Raw genomic sequence first — 23,514 nt, 5'->3', positions numbered from 1 at the left:
GGTTAAAACCACGTGGAGAGACTGCTTTCTTCAAATGTTAAGACAAGGTTCACGCTTTGCCAAGAAACAGAACTCTTAACTCCTCAAATGCGAGACTTCCTGGAACATTTGCCTTCATTTGTGCCTTCTCATATTGTCAGGTTATGTACTTGTCACATCCAATTGAACCCACTCAGAATTCAAGCCTTAAGTTTTGGTCAAGTACAAGATCACCAAAGAGTCCCAAGAAAAGAGACATACAAACAAGATGTAGACTATGCATGACATCACACTCTTTTCCCACCTGCCTCTCCACCTTCTGAGTCTTCCAGAAAGACAGCCTGCTTTTATATGGGTTACTACTCTTCTCTACAATTCCTTTCCACTAACTTAGGAAGGCAGAAGACCTGCTAACTCAAAAAAGTGAGAATGGTTTTTCCTCTTAGTCGGTTTTTTGTTTTGATCTCGCGGTTCATCTTGACAAATGAAATGTTTTGGTCAGATTAACTTAGCCTGTGCCCTAAGTAAATGCTCTGTTCTCAGTTCTCCCTCAGCACAACACATCTTTCAGATATCTCACAAGCAGCTTGAATAACACATCCAGCAGGATAACAGCCAAGGGGAAAAAAAAAAAAAAGGCATTTCATTAGTAATAGGAATTAAAAAAAATAGGCAGAGCCTCACTCCATTACATCATTGATAACTTAATACCTATAGTACGCTTCCTGTCATTAATGTACTATAAATACAGGACTACTACAATTACTACTGTGATAATGTTTCTTAAAGGTAACAGTACTATTAAGTGCACAGATCTAAGTGCTGACTTCTCAGCAAAACCACCAAGGAGAATTCCACAGGCAAGCTCTGTTAATAGAACATGTTCAGACAAATGAGGAAGCCTTCAAAGCCCACGTGGATCCACAGGAAAAGAAAAAAAGAAAAAAAAAAGAAAGAAGATGAATATTTATTTGCTTAAAATGTTACCAGAAGCACTTAAAGCAAACAGTTTAGAATCACAGAATCATGAAGGTTGGAGAAGACCACTACCATCATCCAGTCCAACCATCAACCCACCCCCACCATGCCCACTAACCATGTCCCTCAGTGCCACATCCACACAGTTCTTGAACAACTCCAGGGATGGTCACTCTACCACATCCCTGGGCAGCCTGTGCCACCTCAGCACCGTTCTTTCTAAGAAGTTCTTCCTGAAATCCAACCTGAATCTCCCTCAGCACAACTTCAGACCATCACTTCTCATCCTATGGCTGTTACCTGGGAGCAGTGGCCAACCCCCACCTTGCCACAACCTCATTCCAGGTCACTGTAGAGAGAATTAAGGTCTCCCCTGACACTCCTCCAGACCGAACAACCCCAGTCCCCTCAGCTGTTCCCCAGAAGACTTGTGCTCCACACCCTTCACAGCTCCACCTCCCTTCTCTGGACACGCTCCAGGGCCTCTATGTCCTTCCTTCGTGAGAGAACCAAAACTGAAGGCAGTGCCTGAGGCGTGGCCTCCGCCAGTACATTATCTCTGAAATGCAGGAACTCAAAAGAGCGGCACACCAGTCGCTGAGCAGAGACTACAAGAGACATAAAGCGGTCTGGAATTGTGGCGGACTGCTGTAATTCTCTCCTAAGCACAAGGGGCAAAGTCTCATGTACAAAAAAAGTGCTCCACTAACAGCCACTAATTACATAGGTTTCCAGCATTTACCAACACATAACAAAAACATCCAAGGCCACCTCCTATCATTCACAGGGAAGACCTTGGCACAGCTCTCGCTATACCATGTCCCATCTACAGTGACTGAAAGGGCACCCAGCTCTGCCACTGAAGCTTTGTGATTCCTCTCAAGCATTCATGGTCTATAGCTTTATATCCATCTGAGCATATCCATCTAGAGATTGCAGATGACATTCACTAGACTGAATTGTTTCACTCTGCTCCAATGCTTTTCTTTCTTCCCAAATGCCCCAGTAACCAACATCTGTCTACAACGTGAATAGGAACAGGGAAGCATACTACAAGCTCTCATGGGTGACAAAGAAACAGCTTCAGTTTTGAGATCACTGCCCTGTATGGGAACAGTTGAATCACGGCCTGAACCTCTGATTGACCACCTGAGGCGAGCGCTGAGTCAGCTGCAAGGGCACAGGTGAATGCAATTTCACCTGAGTGACCAGAAGGGGTGGAGCCAGGCTGCACCTCTCCTAGACCCCATTTAAGGGCTGACTCCCAAGGAGGAAGGATCTCCAGCTGGAGATTCTTACTCTTAGAGCCCTTCCATGAGCCTAGGACACGGGTAAGATCTTTATTTCATTTCTCCTTTGTAACACGATCATCTCTCTGGTCCAATATCTGTTTGCCATACACTGCCCATAACTCAGAGAGAAGCAGTAGGTCTTATCTGTCTCACCATTATTTGTGCAACATCTGAACTGATCAGGTAGTTTTTCAATCTACCTTCTCCATGCGAAGTTATTTCTAAGTACATCTACAACGCAGGCGTTGTTTCTTGTTTAATTATTTGAAACACCTCTGTAGAACAACTTTGTTAACGTGGGTGTTCCCTAAAATATGGAGCTACTGTATTCGGATCCTGCTGTCAGCAGGATTACCAAATGGTAGCCAGTAGCGTGTAAATCTCTTTAAACAGTTCCTGCATGTAAATGCAACTGTCCAACCACCACTGATTAACAGGGTTCATCAGTCCTCCCACACAAAGATTACTGTGTGAAATGATTTTCTGCAACATACTGTGCTAGGTTTTTAAAATCCATATAAGTCTCTGAACTTTTTTGTCCCAATTATCAAAGACAAATATAGATTTTTCTCATGTAGTGCCAATGCCAGTGTAGTTGTGCAGCACTACTGCCAGCCGGCTCAACACAAGTGAGCTGAATGGCAAAATACTGCAGGGACAAGCTTAATGCTTACAATAAGCCAATGAAAGAGCAAACCAAATCAGCATCACTTCATTCTGTAGGAGGAGAAGTCTTTCTGCTTTGTTAAATTTTCTTCAGATTCGAGTTGACTACTGCTACCCATCTGTGCAGAGAAGTCTCAAGGCAGCACTCAAATGCAATGCATTTTTGGTGATCTGCCTGAGACCTCTCACTTCCTAGAACACCGATCAGCAAAGAAAACGTCATCACAGACAGGTGACAAACATCAAGAAAGCATGTTCTGCTGTCCAGGTATGTACACAAACAACTGCTGTTTTTTAATTATTTTCTTCCATTGGCCATCCAGGCTTCTGATTAAAACAGACTTATTTACTAAATGCTGTGCAGAGGGAGATACAAACACATCTCCATAACCATTTCTAGTCCCTGCCTGCACAAAAGCCAACATTTTTCTCCTTTCTTTCTCCATCTCAAAGTTGCAGAGCACGCACAACTCCAAATCTCCATCATTCCAAAACTTCAGTGCAACTCCACTGAATAATTTGTCCCTAAAGATCCCTAAGATCAGAATTAAGAAGAAAATGCACTTTTAGTTTTTTGCCTTAGGTGTAATATGCAAGCAAACCAGGCAGCCAGCACTGCGAGAGGTCACCATCTTCTCCAAGCAGTAATAGTCACAGCTCACCAGTACTGGTCAGTCTGAAATACACGGATTTCCTTTGTACCTTTCTATACAGCTGTTTCAGATTCTATTTCAGCCAGAAGTTACTTCCGTTGCACTAGGAATAAACTGAATGATCTAAGACACAAGAAACTCATGTATTGTCTAATTCAAGTCCATTCTTCTGGAGAAAGCAGCAAACACAACCAGCTCTCAGCAAGACATTTTTTGTCTTTGACATTATTCTATCAAATAAACTTCATCACATCACCCGGAGTTTAAACAGTACACAATTTTCATAGAGAGTGCCACACCACAGTGAGGAAGATACTTCATTCACTCCAAGTCATCTCAGCAATTATGTAAAAATGGAAGTTTAAACCAGAACATTTGATTAATGAAAACAATTTTACATGTCTTAAACACACGCATGTAATTATCATGTATGCTTAAGTTCCTACTACTAATGTATATGTATTAATAACGTCTTGCAAAGCAGTGTTAATACTGGCATAGACCTAAGAATTGAGTTTTGTCCTTCTGGCCCAATAAAAACCTCAAAGGGCTCCTCAACCGAGGTAAGATTTGGACAAATCAATCCCAACTCATCTCCATCAGCTCATAGAGACACTATGCCTTCTTTACAGAAGTGTCTGTACAGCTCTTTTTTTTTTTTTAACAGAAAGTCAGTAGATACGCATTGAATCCAAACAACGTAGAAAATGTTTCTCACAGGATGAGTGAAGAACAGCTGAGCATGACAGAAGGAACACAGTGAGCTCTGTCAGTCTTAAGAGGGGAATGCTCTGGGGATTATTGTGCTAGATAGGATCTAGATTCACTTCTTATTTTGTGTTTTTCCCAAGAGGCCACACAAAAAAAAATGTGCTAAGTCTGAGTCATCGCATCTTCTAGTCTCATAGGGAAGGACAGACACACAAGAACCTGGAGTATTCAACTGCTATAATAAAAGACACCACATAAACAAATGAACAAAGTAAATTAGGTTTTTGCATGTGGCTGTTATTTGACCATGGACTTTTTTCTGGATTTTTAAAAAATTTTTATTTTGGTATCACCAAGTTAAAACATCTGAACAGATTGTTTTTGCATCTGCAAGTTTTTCTTACTCCCTCATTATGTGACCAGAAGCAAAATGCCATCTCCAGTTCAGCTCTGCACTTTGATGGAAGCATACTGTTACATTTATATCCCTAATGTGACGAAAGCAGCAGCTTGACAAGAACAAAACTTTGTTGTAAGGTGGTAGCTAAGTTGTGGTGCTGTGAAAACATGCATCCTGAGGAAAGTAACTAATGATCAAGGTTTAACAGAATTTCATCTGGTTTTAGGTATCTGAATTAGCTATTACGTTACTGTAGGAACAGAAGGTGTTTTGAGCAGGTTTGCTGGCGATACTGAACTGGGAGGAGCTGCTGACTCCATTGAGGGTGGAGAGGCTTTGTAGAGCAATCTTGACAAATTAGAGAGCTGTGCAATCACCAAACAGATGAAATTTAACAAGAGCCGAGAGCCAGATTCTGCATCTGGTTATGCATACAGACTGGGGGATGAGGCTGGACAGCAGCCTCCAAGCTGAAAGGGATCTGGGGGTCTTGGTCAAAAGCAAGTTGAACATATGTCAGCAGTGAGCTCAGGCAGCCAGGAAGACCAACCGTACCCTGATGTGCATCAGGCACAGCACTGCTGGTCAGGCGAGGGAACGGACTGTCCCACTCTACATTGTGCTGCAGCAGCCTCTCCTCAAGCGCTGTGTGCACTTTTGGGCACCACAGTGCAAAAAGGGCATAAAACTGTTAGGGAGTGCCCAAAGGAGGACTACAAAGATGGGGAGGGTCTGGAGGGCGAGAAGAGTGGTTGAGGGCCTGTGGTTTGCTCACCCAGAGCAGAGAAGCTGAGGGGAGGCCTCATGGCAGCTGCAGCTCCTCACAGGGAGCGGAGGGGCAGCGCTGAGCTCTGCTCTGCGTGACAGTGACAGGGCCCGAGGGAACGGCATGGAGCTGTGTCAGGGGAGGGGCAGCTGGGGGTCAGGGACAGGGTCTGCACCTGAGGGCGGTGGGCATGAAATGGGCTGCCCAGGGCTGTGGGCATAGCCCTGAACTGCCAGAGTTCAAGGAGCATTTGGAGAATGCTCTCAGACACAGGGTTTGATTTTTGGGTGGTGCTGTGTGGAGCCAGGGGTGGGACTCAATGGTCCTTACCCAACTCAGGATATGCTATGGTGATTGGTTTTCTGTCCCAACTGACAGTGCGGATGCACTTTAAATGGCTTCTAAAAGTCCACCAAGCGACTGCAGAAAGTTATCCAGCTAAGCTTTTAACAGCCACCAGTAACAATAAGAACCCATTCAAGACCAATTGTGTTTTATGCCAAACATTACAATAACTTCAGCTTGTAACGTACAGTCTCTGCACCAGATGAGGAAGGCCAGCCTCCCACTTGGCTCTCCGTCAGGACACAAGCCACACCACAGAAGTGTTACAGGCGAGAAACACTTCTGCGAGAGGAAAAAGCCCTTTCTGAACTAACAGATCCATCCACTGTATCGTCACACAAACATCCGTACCAGCAAAACGGACACAGCAGGAACTGCTTAAGTGCCATGGCTACTGAAGAGCACTCGAAATCAGAAGTTCATATTTAAAAGGCTCTTCATTTTTATACAACAGTCAAACAACCTCGCTCACCATTCAAAATGAAAATAATACTGAAGACTCCGCTCATTTCTTTTTGCGAAGCCTCATACCAGCTCATCACACAACCCTAATTCAAAGCACTACATCTCCCAAATGTTTGGGCAATTCATTATTTGCCTCACATTGAAAATTCACCTCCATCCACGACTTCAACATCTCCACAGTTGAACATGATAGCAGCTTTTGCAATACAGCAAAATCAGAGCAACCATTTCAAGGACAGCTCTCGATCTGCTCTTCACTCCCTCAGACATGAGAGAGAGGACAGTGAAGGCATGACATTTTCAGTAAAGGCATGACAACTCCCACCTCACCTCCACCCTTCAGTTAAAAATATTAAGACCGAGAAAAGGAGAAGTGAACTATTAATTGCAAGAGGGAAGCAGAAAAGACTGCATAGGGTTGCCAGGCAGAACCTTTCTCCGCTCCCACTTTCATTGCAGAAGTGAAACCACTATCACAAATACTCAAAACAATAACAGCAGGTTAAAAAGCAAAATAAAATAATAATAATAAAAACCAACCAAAAACCCCACCAGCACATTAACTTCTGTGAATTGTTCATACCAAACAGTACCCTCTGTCTTTAAAGTCTTAAATGCATTCTCTCTCCAAATTATGGCAAGTTGCTAAGATGGATGCTGAGGTCATACATTAAATATTAACACAGTAAGATATGTGGTTTTTTTTTCCTCCTATTCAAAGCAGTCTACACAATCAAACCTTTTTATTCTGATTTACAATGCCTGCTGCAATGAGCCTGTAACTAAGACTCCTGGGAACTCCAAGGCAAATGAACTAAATTAACACAAAATCTCTATCAGTTATGTGCAGGTTTATCACAATACAGGTTACACACAGTACACAAGAATTAAATCCACAAATGAGGATAAATCCATTGTTGAGGATCACACAATCTACTTACATTACACGCAAAAACATCAGCATCAGGTAGAGATAACCTCAGACTACTAAAATCAGTCACCATCCAATTGCATTCAGGCTGTACTCAAATTATTTCTTCCATGCTTTCTACCAATAATCTTTACTCCTTCAAGAAAACACAAGGAATTTAGCTACGCACTGGAAGTTTCAAGTTCCACTGCCTTATTAGTCTTCCTCCCAGATTGGTGCTTTATCCTTCTCCTGAAACGGCAAAGATTGAGGAGTAATTTGGCTGTGCAAGGTTTGCAAATACTCCCGCCATGGAAGGCCTGAGACAAACACACAGGCAAATTCGTATGATTCTTCCTGACAGAACATAAGGGGAAAAATAAGGCTTTTCATCTAATATAATGAAGAAGTGGCAGAAGTTCCCTCAGAAAAATCAAGCATTTTTAAGACATTCACACTGAAAAACAACCAAGTTGTCTTCTCCTGTCTCCTTCAACCTATATCCTTTAAACACCACTTGGCTCGTTCCTCCAACCCCTCAGGTTCCACATTATCTCCCTCATTCTGAAACCCAAAGTTGAAGCAGATCCATTAGTACAATGTTATCTCCTAAAAAGCAACTATCAGGGAGAAATTAAGACTGCATCCCTATTAGAGGGAGACAGGTGAAACGGTTCCTATTAGTATAACTTCAAATATTCATGTGATTCAACAAAAAGAAGACCTCAGTGTCCACACTACTCGCAGGAGTTCCATCTGCCTCCTGCCTTTCCATCCTCATAATTCTCACTCCCATCCCTTCGCCAAAGGTTTTCTTTGCAAACAGGACCAGTTTCATGAATCATTTCACCATGCTCCCTCACTGCAGTCCTGCAGGCATACCCACCAGGCAGATGACCAAGAGGAGACAGAACTCCATAGAGGGTTGGACGAAATAAAAAACAAACAAACAAAAAACCAAAACAACAAAACCTAAAGAATTCTTTCACTAATCCTTAGCCTAAAGCACTTAACTTGGTTTGCTCTCACCAGCTTCCCTACAGAGTCAATGAAAGTCTTCCAGAAGGCCTCTTTCCATGTCTATTTTACAAGTATAAGGTGATTAAACTAATACTCTTCAGTCAAATGTCTGAAATTATATGGTATGAACTGAGGCCATAGTAATCAAGAAACAAGATACTGCATCCTGCTACTTTAAATTGCAGACAATTAACCCCGTATTCCTAAGCTCTGCTGCCCTAGCCAAAGGCACAGCAAATGCCAACAGCAGTCAGACAACTCCACACAGAAAAAATTAATTCTAATGAGAGTAAGCAGTTCACAGAAGCAAAGAAATGCAGATCATCCCACAGCACAGGTTGAAAGCTTCCCCCTCCCCCAGCAGATTTCAGCATCACCACAGTGGAAGCGCGGGGCAGCTTCTAAAACTGTTGACAGAAACACAACGTTGAAAGGCTGATAGAGAAAGCTTCCACTGCAAGTATGCTAACTCATACCCTACAGCATACATCCTGAAGAAACTGAATGAACTATTAAGAAGTTAACAGTTGAAAGTGAAGAAGCGAGATGAACTCAGCACTGGAGAAGAATGAACACTTAAATGCAATAAGAGAAGGATAACAAAGATGGTGCACTCTGAACACAGTTTTTTGTAAATGCTAAATTAAGACTGCAAAGTACGAGAGGGAGCTGTAGATGGCCCAACACTGAGAATGAGCCCCACCGCTCTGTGAAACTTGAGTTCTGCAGTCAGCCATCCTATAAGTCAGGAAGAACAATGGGGAAAACACCTGAACAACAACAAAACCCATAGAAAACTCTTTCTCCATCCTGCCTCCCCTCAAGAGGCGGCTTAATATAGAAGGATAATTAACAAACCATACATAATGGATTACACACAATCACTCCAGAATGTTCATGCGTTTGCAGAGGCCTTGCTAATTAACAGAAGGATCTTACTCCTTAGCCTCTTTCAGAATGGCAGCGTACACAAGGATCTGGTCAGAAGAAGTTCCAAGAGCAACAGCCTAACAAATCTTTATCCATAGAATTGTAGTGTTCACAAGCAAGGAATTTTGTTTTTTAATTCCTCCTCCTGCCTGCCTTCAGTGGCTTCCTGACCCTACTTCTTGCTGAGCTGAGAGGTGTGCTTTTGCTGTGAGCTTCATGCAGATTCACTGAAGTCAGTGCTTCTTTTTCTATCAGCTCCAACAGGTTTTTGATTAGCCTGCAGGATATGCGTGTAGTTAACCTTCTTAACTTCCCCTCACCTCTTTCAGTAGTGGGTATGAGCAACCAACCCTTCAAAAACTCCACTGTGTATGCCTGCAACATTGATTTTCCACAGATTCCACCATTCAAGCATAAAGAAAATTTTGCAAGGCAAAAATTAATGGCAAGTCAAATTCGTTTATCTTAATTGCATGATACCAGCACCATTCAAAAGACAAAAACAAAACCAAAAAACGCTGTATTCAAAAGAGCAGTTCTCAAGAAGGAAACAAGTTTTGTCCCTGATGACCAAAATGCAGGAAGCAGAGCCAACCTAAGATGCTGAACATGGAAGAGTGTGCCGCAGCCACAGGGAAACGAGCAGGAGGTAAGACTCGTCACCCCGCTCCCTGCACTGCAGCAAACATGCTGCTGACTCAGATCAGAATGGCAGATGCTCAAAGTTGCACTGTGGTGGATCTCCATGGGTCACCCCCAAAGCCAATGCCCTGCCACAGCACGTGCCCCATCAACACGTAACTCCGCATCAGCCATGCTCTCTTTATGCGCTTCCACAGTAAACGAGATAGAAAAGCAAAGCATGTTCCTCTGTTAAAATGCAACGATTTTGATGGGAGTGGTAAGGATGGCACAGCTCATTTTTCCACACGGAACAACAGTGTCACTTCAGAGCAAGTGTCAGTGACACTCCCAGAACCCACGTTCTGCAGCAGTACGAAGAGAAGCTGCCGTTTGCTCGCTGTCACCCCGCCATACAAAGGCAATCTGCTCCCACCGTCTGTATTGCTCTGCCCAGCTCACTTACCCTGCTGTCTGCTAAGTGTCTATCAAACTTCTCAAGATCGAGCTAGAAGATCATTTTTACCCATCAGTATGCATCACGCATGGGCATTATGAAGAACATCAGAAAGGCTGACAACGTTTTGTGCAAGCACGGTGGAGAACATGAAGGGAAAGCTCCCCTCTTCCACACACGTGAAGAGAGAGAGGAAAACAGCGACATGCCAAAGTGCACACCACGTGACAGAACAGTTTCATTCAAAGAGAAAGAAACAAAATCAGTCAAAGGGAGAAACAAAGCCAAAAAAACGTGTTAATGTAATGCTGACCACACAGCACTCGCTGCATTTCCCAGGCAGTGAGTCGGTAACCGTTTGCGTTGATACAAACCACACAGGCTCTTCTCATTATTCCAGAACTTTTATCCAGGGGAAATACCACTGGACAAATCTCACAGCAATCCAAGTGTACCCAGTCACCTGACCGAAGGAACGAGCAAACTGCAGGCACTGAACTGGAAGCTGACGAACAGTATTTTGCTGCAGTTTGCAATGGTTTGTTCCTTTAAGATGTGGAGGGTGTGGCGGCACCTATTTTTCTTTCAGCTTCTAAGTTTTAGGTATGTTTTCCAGCGTCATTAGCAATGTTACGTATGGCCAAAAGCCATCTATATAGCCAGCTCTGCTGGTGCTTAGCAGGGCAAAGTAACTTGTATTTAGTCCAGTTAAAAGCTATTACCAAGGCAGAGCTTATAGCATGGATCTTTTACAGGAGGAGTGATACAAACAATACTCCCAATAAACCGTATGAAAGCTTCTAACAGAACAGTTCCCAGTGCAATTTCCAGCTAAGCACAGAGCTCTTATCAGAACTCATCTGAGGGTTGTTTACAACTCCACATTTACTAGCAATTAGACTGAGTTCAGTCACACCAGTGAAAACCCTCCAAAACACATCACCGTGTCCTTGCATGGAATACACAGTTATTCCATGTGCAGTTATCAGTACAAACACACACACGCTGTGTGCTTACAAAGAAGAGGGGAAAGTGATTTTCCTTGCCTTTTTTCTGCACTTGTTGCATCACAACACAGGCAAGAAATACTGGAGTTCTCAATTGGAGACCACATCAACATCCCAAGGGGACTTTGGGGCTTTCAGAGAGAAACCCCATAACGCTTTTTCTAACCTTTCAGTACTACCATCACTTATGAACACCGCAGTAGAAGAGACGCAGAGAGAGCCGGGCAAAGCACGTGCATATCCATCATCTGTCAGTGAATCCAGCAAGAGGTTGGCCGTGCTTTCTTCTGTCGCTTCTCATCTTTCACCTTAAGGAATCAACAGATAACAGATGGGGAAAAAACCCAGGAGTTTTACTGCAACATTAACGCTTTGCTGTATCCAGCCCAAAATTGAAGTTTGACTGCTCACGTTCACAGGTGCAGCATAAACAAGTTCAAGAGCTGCTAATTTATTTTTCCTTTCCCTCTTCAAAGGCAAACAGCACAGACTGCAGAACATCCTGAACTGACCTTACTCTCCAACAGGGCTAAACAGAATCGGCTTATGATCGCAGGTCAGCTTCAAATTTTGAGTCTTTGGTTTTGGCTTCTGGTCCATCTATTTATTTTTTTTTAACTGAAAGGAAACACATGTAAAGGCCCAGAGGAGAAAAATCGTATGCATTTCCAAACATCCTCAAACAAAACAGCACATAACTCAGTGGTAAGCAATAGCAGAAAGGCTCAGCTGAAGAAATCAAGGAATGCCACAGCTGGACTCTGTGATGTTACACAGATGCATGAGCAGCACTGCGTGCAACTGCAGAACAGAACCTTCTACTTTCCTGGTCAGTCAAGACTGAAGTCTAAGCAACAACTGTAAAGGAGGGGAGCTAGGTCAAGGTAACAGCACCAACTTCACAAAATATCCATCTATATAGATATAGACAAACAGAACCAGCCATTAGGATCCCGTTACCAGAACTGAAATACAGCAGTCTTCCCTACACATTTTGAGAGCTCACAACTCCACTTACGTTGTATTTGTGTCCTCTATCAGTAGTGCCAACATAGCGCACCAACATTACCAGAAGTGATTAAAAATGCTTGAGACTATCTTCAGTTTATGTCTTTTAAGTCCAAAAGGTAAACAAGCAGTATGTTTGCTTATTTATTTTTGGGATAGAGATCTCAACACAGAGAGTCACGAAAAACCACTTTACGCTCCCTGATTTTAGCTACTCAAATGAGAAGAGTCTGTTGGCCTCAGACCAGTCTCCACCAGCAAATAAATCAGCATGAAGTCACGGGACTCCACTGACTGATGTTAGCTGGCTCTTCACAAACTCACATTGCTGTAGGTAATCCTTCCTGTCCTGGAAACCAACTGCACAGTTAAGTAACGAATTCTCACACAGCCAGTTACGGCTCATTGTGAAGCCTGAGGAGTTAGCACTGCCAAAAACATTCCTGAATCTTTGGAAGTTATAAGAACTCCGGTTCCAAAACCAATAGTCTAACAGCCTCTCTAAGTATAAAATATAATCGAGCAGGTTATGAAAAAAATAAATGCTTTAGTTAAGAAGTTACCCGACCCAAATGGGGATCTGGCATACCCTGCGCCAAAAGGTAAGGTATGCACAAGCCAGCTGTAAACTCCTAAATATACCCTTATCTCAAATTATAGGGAAGCAGAACAGCATGAAAATTATTCACGTTTATTACATCTGATGCCCTCATTCCACACAGCAACCTGCCAAGCTGTTAAGAGTTGCAACAGGAATTGTGCGGCACAATTCCCACACAGGGACCCTTCTAAGAAGGGTCTTATTGTCATTTGGCTGTGCTTCATGGGTGGTTTAGTTAAACATGACCTAAAAAGGAAGGGAGAAGAAGGGCACACGGTGATTTGCTTTTTAATATAGTACTATGAGCCCAAATGGACTTCTTTGTACGCATTCCAACAACAGGAAGTGGGAGATCCCCAAACCTGCACGTTTCACTCTTTTTCCTACAGACTTTATGCCTGTAGCAATCATATACAAACCCTTACCAAGAAGGTTTGCACTTGCACTGTCTTACGCTTCTAAGTTTAATCTGAGTACCCTTCAAAATGTAAGAAAGGCTCACAGTTCTTCAGCCGAAGGTTATGGAAGTTCCTTCTGACAATGAGGAGTTCCTCCCTACACATAAAGCACAAACAGATTTTCTGTTTAATTTGAATAAGCCATCGCTCTTATTTAAGCATTACAGGAACGGATTTACTCCCTTCATAAAGATTCACCTCTGGCCCTCTTTATGAAGCATTAATAACTGAGAAGAGGACAAAATAAATTTCTGACCTCCCATTAAAGACACAACCAAACTGCTCCCAGTGCTTTCACGCTGGGAAACATCCTTAACCTGCCCCAGGCTGCAAAGGTACATTAAAGTATGCATTTCAGCAAAAAAATGCAAGTTTCATAATTCCCAAAGCCTCTGAAATCTGATTTAGAGATCAAAGCCCAAATTGTGTCAAAACACATAATATTCTACTCAAAAGGATGCTGGCAGATTTAAAGCTAAGTAGTCCAGAGAATGCCAAGCTTGCAGGAAGGTCCAGAAACCTCCCCTGAACATTTAAGCACGTTAACAGAAAGCCCCAGAGCTACCTGTTTTGTCTGAGGTTATTCCCAAAACTATAACCAATTAAGAATGGACACCATATTTTTGATGTAAGAAAGGCTCATACTCGCACTTCAGAAGCGTAACAGTTTACTTGCTAGCTAGAAAATAAAAAAAGGCATGTGGTGCACATGCCAGCCATTTAAAGAACTTAACAAATACTATTAGCAAAGATTTTTTAAGAGACAGATGACTGACAAATATATTCTTCCCCCTTTTTTTTTTCCAGTAGTTATTCTATCTGCATCATTTTAACGCAGCTGCCTGTTTATATGCCAACCGAACCTAATGCAGGGACAACAGATTAAGAAACAGAGCTTTATACAACCCAAAGGAAACAAATCTGTCTTGTAGGGTGGCATATTAAAGAAAAGACCTTTCAGCTCAATGACAACTTAAATACTTCAAAACACTGCTGCGTGTAACGCGTGCACTTAACCAAACGGACACCCCGCACTGAGCCAAGTTCAACTAATGTGCTGTATGTGAAGCCCAAAGGTTGCTGCGTGGCCATCAATCACCCATCCCCTCCCGCAGAGCGGAAAGGTTCCGCACAGACAGCTGAAGGTGAGCAACTGCGACATGCGCAGCTATTGATCAGAAGCACGCGACGCGTCAAGCGCGCCTAAGAATTACCCATGGAATCAACAGATGGCAACAGCTATTGCAGACATGAATAGCTTTCAAATACTAACCTAAACATAGCAAGCTCAGAAACTGATCCTCGGTTCCCTCGCTGGCATATCTGATTTTTCTCTCTTGTTTTCAGAGGATAAAAGGACCGGAACGGTACAGGGAACAATTCCGCAGTTTAACCAAGCTGCCTGCCCTTCTAATGGAAAGCGTGATGATGTGGCTAGACCCAAAGGAAAGGATGATGGCACTGAACTGACACAGCGATAAACGCTTGTTGATTCATACGCAACTGCAGCCCTATTTTCAACTTCACAACAGAGCCCCGGTACCATCAGACAGCTCCGACACAGGGCTGTAACACCTCGGTTACATAACTTTCTCCCATTCCTTCCTCGAGGCAAGGAAAACAGCTGCCAGCAGTGGTCCTCCCCACCACTTCCAGACAGGCGGCCCTTACAGCAGCCCAAACGCACCAGGCTCTGCGCACCTCTGCCAACCAACGCGAGGATCACCCCGTTCAACGGAGGGGAGCAGCACGAGCCTCGAGCACAGCCGTCCGCGTGCACCACCCGTGCGTGTGGGGCCCCACAGACCGCCCCGCTCACGCCACAGGCCGCTCCTCGCGACAGTGGAACAGGTGGGCAGCTCTCAGCCGGCACGGCGGCCTTCTGCACACGCGAACACGCGTTATGTCTCTAAACAACAACAAAAGAGGGTAGGGGTGAAACGGGCCACGTGAGAACTCCCCCAGAGCCCCTTCCGAGCCCTCCCCCACCCAACGCCCGCCATCCAGCTCTCGGGGAGGCCCCACACCCCCTCGCCCCCACCCCGGCGGGCCCTGCCACCTGCCCCCCGACCGCCGAGCGGGGCTGCCCCTTACCTGCGGCCCTCCCCCCCCACCCCGCCGCCGCGGGAGGCGAGCGCGGGGCGGGGGCGCTCAGCTGCGGGGGGCTGCTGAGGGCCGGGGGGAGCCCGGCGGCGGCTCGGGGCCGTCGGGCTCCATTCTCCCCTCTCTCACACACAGACACACACACACACCCGCACGCACGGAAAGGGGCGCACACACAGGAAATAACACGGGGTCAGCTGACCCCCGGCAGCCAATGGCGGCGGGCGCTGGGCAGGCAGCGCGCGCCAGCGGGAACGGCGCGAGGCGGCGGGTCCCGGCCGGGCGGAGGGGAGAAAAGGGGAGGGGGGCGGGGGGGGGAGCGGCGCGTGCGCGCGCGCGCTCGCGTCTGTTTGCGCGTGTGCGCGCGCGGCGGTGGGCGGGAGCGGGGGGCACGCGGCGGAGCCGCCTCACGCTTAAAGGGCCCGCGGCCTTAGGACTCTCAGCCCTCCCGAGTCTGGCGTAAACCTTGAATCTGGGAGTTACACCTTATAGGAAAACACAGCGTTGTGCTTGGTATATCCAGGTAGCTCTTATCCCACGGACAAAATGAAGTTGCGGCGTGAATCGGAAACGCGCTCAGAGAAAGCACTACCAAACGAGGAGCGAGATGAGGATCACAAGTCAGACATTTCCCACAGGCACAAAAGCAGTGCGTTCGCACGGAGAAGCACCGGACCCCGGCGCTGCCCGGGACGATGGCTCTTTTTAAAACGTCTACAAATTCAAACGGCACAGCTAATTTTACAAGGATGAACTGGAGTTTTAACAAAAAACACAGCGGGCTATAAATCCAGGGCAATGCCAAATGTCAGCTGTTACACCACAGCAGGCACCTCTGGGAATGGAGAGGATCCCTTAACATCCAGAATGAAAACAAAGGACCCCAAATATATAAACTATCATAGAATCATAGGCTGGCCTGGGTTGAAAAGGACCACAACCATCATCGAGTTTCACCCCCCCCCCCGCTATGTGCAGGGTCGCCAACCAGCAGGCCAGGCTGCCCAGAGCCACATCCAGCCTGGCCTTGAATGCCTCCAGGGATGGGGCATCCACAGCCTCCTTGGCAACCTGTTCCTGTGTGTCACCACCCTCTGAGTGAAAAACTTCCTCCTAATATCTAACCTAAACCTCCCCTGTCTCAGTTTAAGACCACACCCCCTTGTCCTATCACTCTCCACCCTGCTGAACAGCCGTTCCCCCTCTTCTTTATATGCTCCCTTCAAGTACTGGAAGGCCGCAATGAGGTCTCCCCAGAGCCTTCTCTTCTATCACACCATCAAATAAGCACTGATCCCATCTACTTTGCTGCTTCTGAATCAACATATCAGGCCTTAAGACACAGCCCCACTGAGCTGAACGGATAATTGAATTCTCTCAGGAACTAATTTTTGGCTGTCTGCAGACTCCAGAAGAAAAAACACAGTCATTCGTATACCTTGTTTGCCTCACCAATTTTCTTGTGTCTTCTTGGCCCCTGAATGCTTCGTTTTCCTTCCAGAAGAAAGAAATTCAGGTTTCTGACCTGTCCGCTCAACGACAACCACTTGATGACCATCGGTTACACAAAAAATTGTTAGCAATAAAACATTAATTGTTAGTGCTAACAGAGAGAGTAATCCCATTACGTCCCTGTCAGGCCCTCACCCTGCTGACAGATGAGCAGAGCTGGTATGCAGCATCCACACAAGCAGTCCTGGCTCAGCACAAAGCCATCAGTAGCACCTACACACTCACACAGCGACCAGGTCACTCCTTAGTTCTTAAAAGAGGGGGGAAAAAGAGAGAATAGGGATTTAAAGCTACAAAGAATCGCTTACCAAAATAAACCCTTGAAGTGTCAATTCTAAAATCAACGTAACAAACTGAACAGGTTCGCATGTAAATTTTCAGCAGTACACTCTGTAACTGGAGAGTGCAATAAATTGAGCAGATGCACTCCACCACCGTTGTGGGAAAGATTTAAGTTCCTGCCTTCAGCACAAGAAAGTCAGCTCTGCCATAATTGTCTGCAGCCACTCCGGGACCACCTCAGCAAAACCCTTCTGATTGAAACCCTCCCATATGGCAGACAGGAGGTCTGGGGTGAAACTAAGCCCCCTAAATAGTCCCTTGCTGAGTGCCACTGCTCCCACCTGCGCTGCTGCCACCGAACATTACACGAGCAGCGCTGACTCTCAGCAGACACGAGCTCTGCCAGTGGCAAAAGGCAAGGTTCTTCCCTGTTATGCCTCAACGTAAGGCTACCTTGCACATCCCTTTACCCTCTCCCACAGATCCCTGAGAAAAATCTCCCTCTGACCCTGAGAGAACTGACAAATGGAGATGGAGAGCCTCCTCCTGTCCCTGAGGTCATCACTTCTGATCCAGCCGTAATTTGGTGATTACTCAGTCGCTGTGGCTCTCCAGGAGCATACATTAGCAGCTCATGGGGGGGAAAGGAAGGAGTGCACAGTTCCTGACCTCCACCACCCGTCATCTCCACACCCTGAGTTCCCTCTGCCCAAAAGGAAGGAGGAATGCAGCAGGGCTGCAAGAAACACAGCCTGCGGGATAGAGAATGAGTCTGTCGATAACAGATGCTGCAAAGACTCCACTGTGCCCCACTGTTTGTTAGTGGAAAGACGATGTCTGCATGCAGCTGGTGGGGTCCTCCGAGAGATTTCTTCTTCTTCATAAAAGGTTTCATTGCTGATGAAAAGCATTGAACTAGCAGCAACAGGAGGCTGAGGTCTCCACAGAGCCAGGCACACAGATTTCTCACAAGCATGGAAACCATCCCCTCCAAGTATTACCCTTATTCTAATCCTTCCCCCTACTACACAATTTCATGCCACGCACAGGCTCGCCACTGCACTTCTGCAGCTTTCATCTGGAGGCACTTAGATGCTACAGGAACAGGCATTAGAGACTAGCTTGAAGATAGATAATACAAAAGATGACAGTGAGATCGGGCACCTACAGGTCACACAACCAGGGACTGAAGCTGATACTCACGGTGGGACAGCTAAATCTTTAAGCAAGTGTAAAGCAAGGGCAGCGAGACTGTTTCTCTTCCTCCAAGAAAGGCATCAGCATGGCTGCATTCATTAACATTTCCTAACTCTCTTCCCATCCAGCCCCAGGATTTCCCATACCTTCCTCCTATTTCTTTTACGCTTACTTCAGATAAGAGGTGCTACATCTGACCCTGTGCAAGGGAGCAGCACTATCAGACATATCCCAAGGAACTGCAGCACAGACAGGGAGGGCTCTCCTCTCATTAATGCATCAAAATTGAACTTCCCCCTCAAACGGTCACGGGATCTGTGCTCTTGCTGCAAAGTATTTTGGGAGAGCACAGATTATCAGCTACTGATTGTCACGTCCCGGCTGCATCACTTGGAAGTGGATCTCCTCCAGACACGAGCAGCATCTTCGTAAGCCTTAGTGTTAAGTCCTAGAGCCCTATTCCCACAGCACAGCACCAACTGGATTGAAAGACTTTGGAGTTTCTCAAAGGAAGAAAAATGATAAAGCAGCTGAAGGCAGGTAGCGTGAATCATAGCAGGAAAAAAATAATAATAAATCACCTATACGGGAGACAATTCTGCTCCATCTTTTAATACTGCAACACTCCTGTCCTCTCATCCTCCCATTACAAGGAGCTGATTCATGAAAATAGCATCTTTGTACCTTAAGACCTGCTCGGCTTCTTCTGCTTCTTCCTTTTACCTCCTGCCAAAAAGCTGCTCCTGGCAGAATCAGAATTAGTTGCTGTGAAAATGATTGTGGTGCTGCAGACAAAGGGATCCGAGTCCAGTGAAAAGGCTGGGAACAACAGAAGCTGAACTTTTGAGGAAAAAAGGATCACATTTCCATGCAGATGTCCAAAGCAATAAAGGTGGAAATTAAAATAGAAAGCCACACAAATACGATTCTCTGGCAAGACTGTCTCCAACAAGGCAGAAAAGGCCATCAATAAATCTTCATTATCTGAATTGCTAAACATATCTAAATAAAAGAAGAAATCCAAATATTAGAACAGCCCATCTTTTAAAACGTCCTTACATAAAACCAACTCTGCCTTGCCAGAGCATGTTTTTACAGAGTGGGATTTTTTTTCTCCTTTTAATTCTGCTGGCCTTTTACAGAGGTTTCATCTGTTGGTTTTCTTTCTGCCTACAGGGAAGTGGGAATTTCCAGGCTTGACGAGCTTAAATCCCCGTGACATACAGTCCCAAATTTTAGAGGCAGCTAAGATTTTGATTCTTGCTTCACTCCCCGTTGGTTTCCTCCCCGATGCACACAAGAGCTGTTTTCAATCTCAGCTGTTCCAACCAGGAAAAAAAAAAACCCCTGAAGGAGCAGCATTGGTTCTCCCACCACTTTGCTGCTACCACCGTACAAAGGCCAGGCACACAGCCCAGCGCCGGAGCGAGGCTTGCAGCAGGAAGAGGCGAAAGCAAAGCACAACAGACCAGACCAGAAGCTCTATCTTCTACACTCATCTGCTAAGAAGGCTGTATTTATTTTGCGTAGTAGTAGTCTTAGGGTCCACTTAAGATATATGTGCATTACATGAAATCTCATTAACTTCTTGGCAGAGAAACCAAATTAATTTTTTTCTGTCACACGCAGTGACGCTTTCTGCTCCTGATTCATCAGAGACATTGGTTTATTAAAAATATTTTAGAGGTTTCACCACTGTTTACTTATATATCTCATATTGCTAACAAAACATGAAGAAAAAAACACTTCAAACACAACCGCTTTAATTACTTTGTATCTTGAGACTCATAAGAGTACATACAATGCTCAAAAGCCCTAATTCTAAATTTCAGAAGACACTGATTTCTTATTTTAGTGCCCCGTGTTCCTTTAAAGTCACACTCAGTTGCAAGGAAGGGTAGAGAACATGAGAACAGACCTTCGAGCTTTAAACCCAGCATCTTCAGTATTGAGGAGCACTACCTTAGGGGTGGGGTAAAGAGGCACGTATTCCCTTAAGTCACATACCCCAAGTGACGGCAGTGCTATGAGGTAATAGAGTAAACCAACTTGGGTTAAGAAGATTAGCATTTAATCCAGTAAAGTCTGTGCAGACCTTTAGAAGGGTCCAAGTGATGGGTGCATCTAGTAGAACCTGACATAGTTTCTACTGCAGGATTCAAGGAACCCTTCCAGCCGTCGACCATCAGCGACTTCAGGTTTATGCTAACAAAACCTCTGCTCGTGTACTGGGGCTGTCACCACTCCTCTTGTAGAGATGCTCTCCTGCAGCTTGGAACTTTACCAGCGCTCAGAGTTGTCCCACAGGTGACTAGGAATGGAGGCCACCTATTTAACTTTTCTGTAAATGCGCTCAGGGTAACTTGACTTAACATGCTGCCTGTTCCATCAGGGCTCCCAAAAGAAGGTAGGCTCCTCTTCTCAGAGCATCACCAGCAAGCACAAGAAGAAAAGACTCAATAAGCAAGACGCACGTCTACTTATCAACTCCATCAGCTAATTTTAGAAATAGCCCATAGCCACAAATAACATAAAAGGAAATCCCAGCACAAATTCTTTCACAAGAAGCAGAAGCACTCTGGAGGACTGCAGTCTACAGAGAGGGGCCTACTCAGTTCAGCCAACTGTGGCTGAACCCAGGCCTAAGGAGAGAAGCTGTTTAAGCTGGCAGAGAGGAAGCGTTGGGCTGGGGTGAAATTCCACCTCCCCGTGGAAGCAGCCTGCGGCTCGGGAGTCCCCCACTGCGGCCACACAGGGGAAGGCGGGGGTGAGCCTCGGGATGACTTCTCATCTCTGAAACCAGCCGTGCTTCCCACTCCTGCAGCGTGATTCATCCCTCAGGCTGCAGACCAAGGTGCCGGCTTTCTCCTAGCGCTGATGAGAAAGGGTAGTCACCCTGTTCGTAATCAGCCAGCATTATCTCATCTCCAGAAACAGTAAGTCAGCAACTAGCCTTAGGTGGTAAGTAGGGGGTTTCCTTAGCAGTTCCCCACATTGAGACTGAAGAGAAGTTGGAGAAAGACAAAAAAAAAAAAAGGTCGTCACAAGAAAGGGAATATTTTAGCAGAGAGGGGGAACCAATTAATGCTTGCAGCTTGTTCCCCTTCACCACTGCCTGGAAAGGCAGCTCTGGTACAAGCGTCTCCTGCCTAGGGCTTTCTGAGAGCCCCTTACACATTCACACTGATTGCTTCTCCCCACTCAGGGAGACAGACTGTCCTCTACCCTAAATGCTTTTATCCTCTTGATGAGGTCTCTTACCCAGCTGGATCCTGCCTCACTTCTCCCACCACAATCTCTGTGCCTGAGAGAAGACACCTGGGGACCTTTCACTTAGCTTTGGAAAGAGATTTAATCCCTTCACATCCTGGCATGGGGTTGGAGCCATGTACCGCTCCCTCTCCCCGAGCGTCTCTGGATACAGTCCTGTGCGGCGGATGTCCCCAGATGAACACAATTCAAAGCAAAAGGTTTTCTTTGCTGTTTTCTTGCTCTTTCAGGAGTCATATAAAAGCAGGTGTAGATAAAGAGCTGAGGAGAATCCTGCAGGGAACAATCCCACTGTACCCAGACAAGACGATGAGGCTTAAAACCTCTCCTGTGTCTAATCGTAGCTAAATCACGCCCTGGATGTCCCCTGCCCTCCATTTCATGGGCTCCGTGCCTCTTGTCGCCCCTGCAGTGGCTGGTCCAACCAGGAGGCCGCCACGGCTGCCCCCCAGAGAGCTGAGGAGGACGGCAGGCCTTTCAGCTCACCCTAAGGGGCGACGGGGGCACTCCTGCCCTCTGAGAGCCCTCACCTCCCCTCTGAGAAGGGGGAGACCACAAATCCCTTAAACAACACCGTCACGACGGTGCTGAGATGCCCAGAACCCCACACAAGTCTTTGTGGGTTGGGGCAGGGGTCCCAATGAGCAGCAGTGCTTTGGGCTTGGGCTATTTTGCCACCCGAGACCCGGATTCTCCGCCTGCGGAGGTCTCCGCGGGCGTCAGGGCAGGGTGAGGCCAGAGGGCCGCCGAGCTGCAAATGGGGCCTTCCCCACGCCCGCCGGCCTGCTCCGACTGCAAAAGTGCCGCACGATTAATTATACATCCGCGCTACAAAAGCTCAGCCCTGTAACTGCAGGGGGTGCTATTCATCAGCCTTGAGACGTGCTGGCAGAGGACAGCCAGGGTCCAGCAGTTGACAGGGAGCAATAAATAAATACAAAAGCGGGACGCGCTGCGGGTCGCGGGGGTGGACGCGCGGCGGCGGAGGGACCCCGGTGACCCGGCGGCGGCGAAGCCCAGCGCGGCGGTGGCGGGGCCGTGAGGCACGGCGGGGCCAGGCCGAGCGGGGCGGCCATCGGCCATCGGGGCGAGGTGTGGGGCAGCGCCGGGACACGGGGCTGACACCTGCGTGCTCTGCCCGTTTCCTGGCCTTTTCCCTTCCCAGGATGCAGCCCCGTGACACGCTGGCAGCAGCCCGAAGCGGCTTCACCGCGGGAGCAAATCTAGAAGGACCCCCCGCTCCCCGATCCGTCTCTTCTGAAGCCCCCGTTTCCCGGAGCGGGCACTTAGCGAGTACAAACGCAACACGGTGCCGAGCATCCTTCCCCTGTCACTCTCGGCTCCCCTTCCTCCTCCAGACACACGCGCTAACACAAAATGACGGCTTCCTCGGCAGGCTGAATGAGCAAAGCCCTCGCGCCGATCCCTAATTGTCTGCGTTTTACTCTCTCGCTCCACTCGTATTATATCACAAAACTCAAAGCAGCCCACCCACTGCCCCCGCCTTTGTCCGAAATCTCAAATGAACGCTAAATTGGACACAGGGAAAAAAAAAAAATGCTGAAGAAGAAGGGAGGGGCAAACTGCCCCCCCACCCCCCTTCCTCCACCCCCTTCTCTCTCTTTTTTTTTTTTTTTTGAGGTTGCTCTTTGCTGGTGCACCCGCACTGCTATTGTGTCCAAATACATATATATATATATCTGTATCTATGAAGATATTAAAAAAGAAACCCCTTCTCTCAGCCCTGGCGAATGTGACCCCGAGGCCCTGCCCTCCTCCTCCCACCGCCGTCAGGGCCCCCACCCCGCTCCCAACCTGCAGAGCTGGAGGAAAACAACAAACCCCTCTGAAACCGAAACAAAAAAAAAAAAAACAAAAAAAAA

At 46.4% G+C, this 23,514-nt stretch overlaps 1 protein-coding gene across 11 annotated transcripts in view; it reads right to left on the bottom strand.

The window, feature by feature from the left end:
• The window catches only part of TCF20 (transcription factor 20), a 115,284-nt gene that overhangs the window by 45,343 nt on the left and 46,427 nt on the right, over positions 1-23,514 (bottom strand). For 2 of the 11 annotated variants that reach the window (XM_046907322.1, XM_040668649.2), the window contains exon 1: positions 1,258-1,421. The exons of 6 other annotated variants lie outside the window; for them this stretch is intronic. The gene's annotated coding sequence lies outside the window, so the exon portion shown is untranslated. Of the gene's footprint in view, positions 1-1,257; positions 1,422-14,540; positions 15,090-15,361; positions 15,555-23,514 lie in introns of those variants that run through there. 3 more of the 11 variants (XM_004937690.5, XM_046907333.1, XM_046907330.1) reach the window with 3 other exon arrangements.

Source organism: Gallus gallus, chromosome 1 (genome assembly GCF_016699485.2).
Source record: "Gallus gallus isolate bGalGal1 chromosome 1, bGalGal1.mat.broiler.GRCg7b, whole genome shotgun sequence".
Taxonomy (NCBI): Eukaryota; Metazoa; Chordata; class Aves; order Galliformes; family Phasianidae; genus Gallus; species Gallus gallus.
This window is presented reverse-complemented; position numbering and strand designations above follow the sequence as displayed.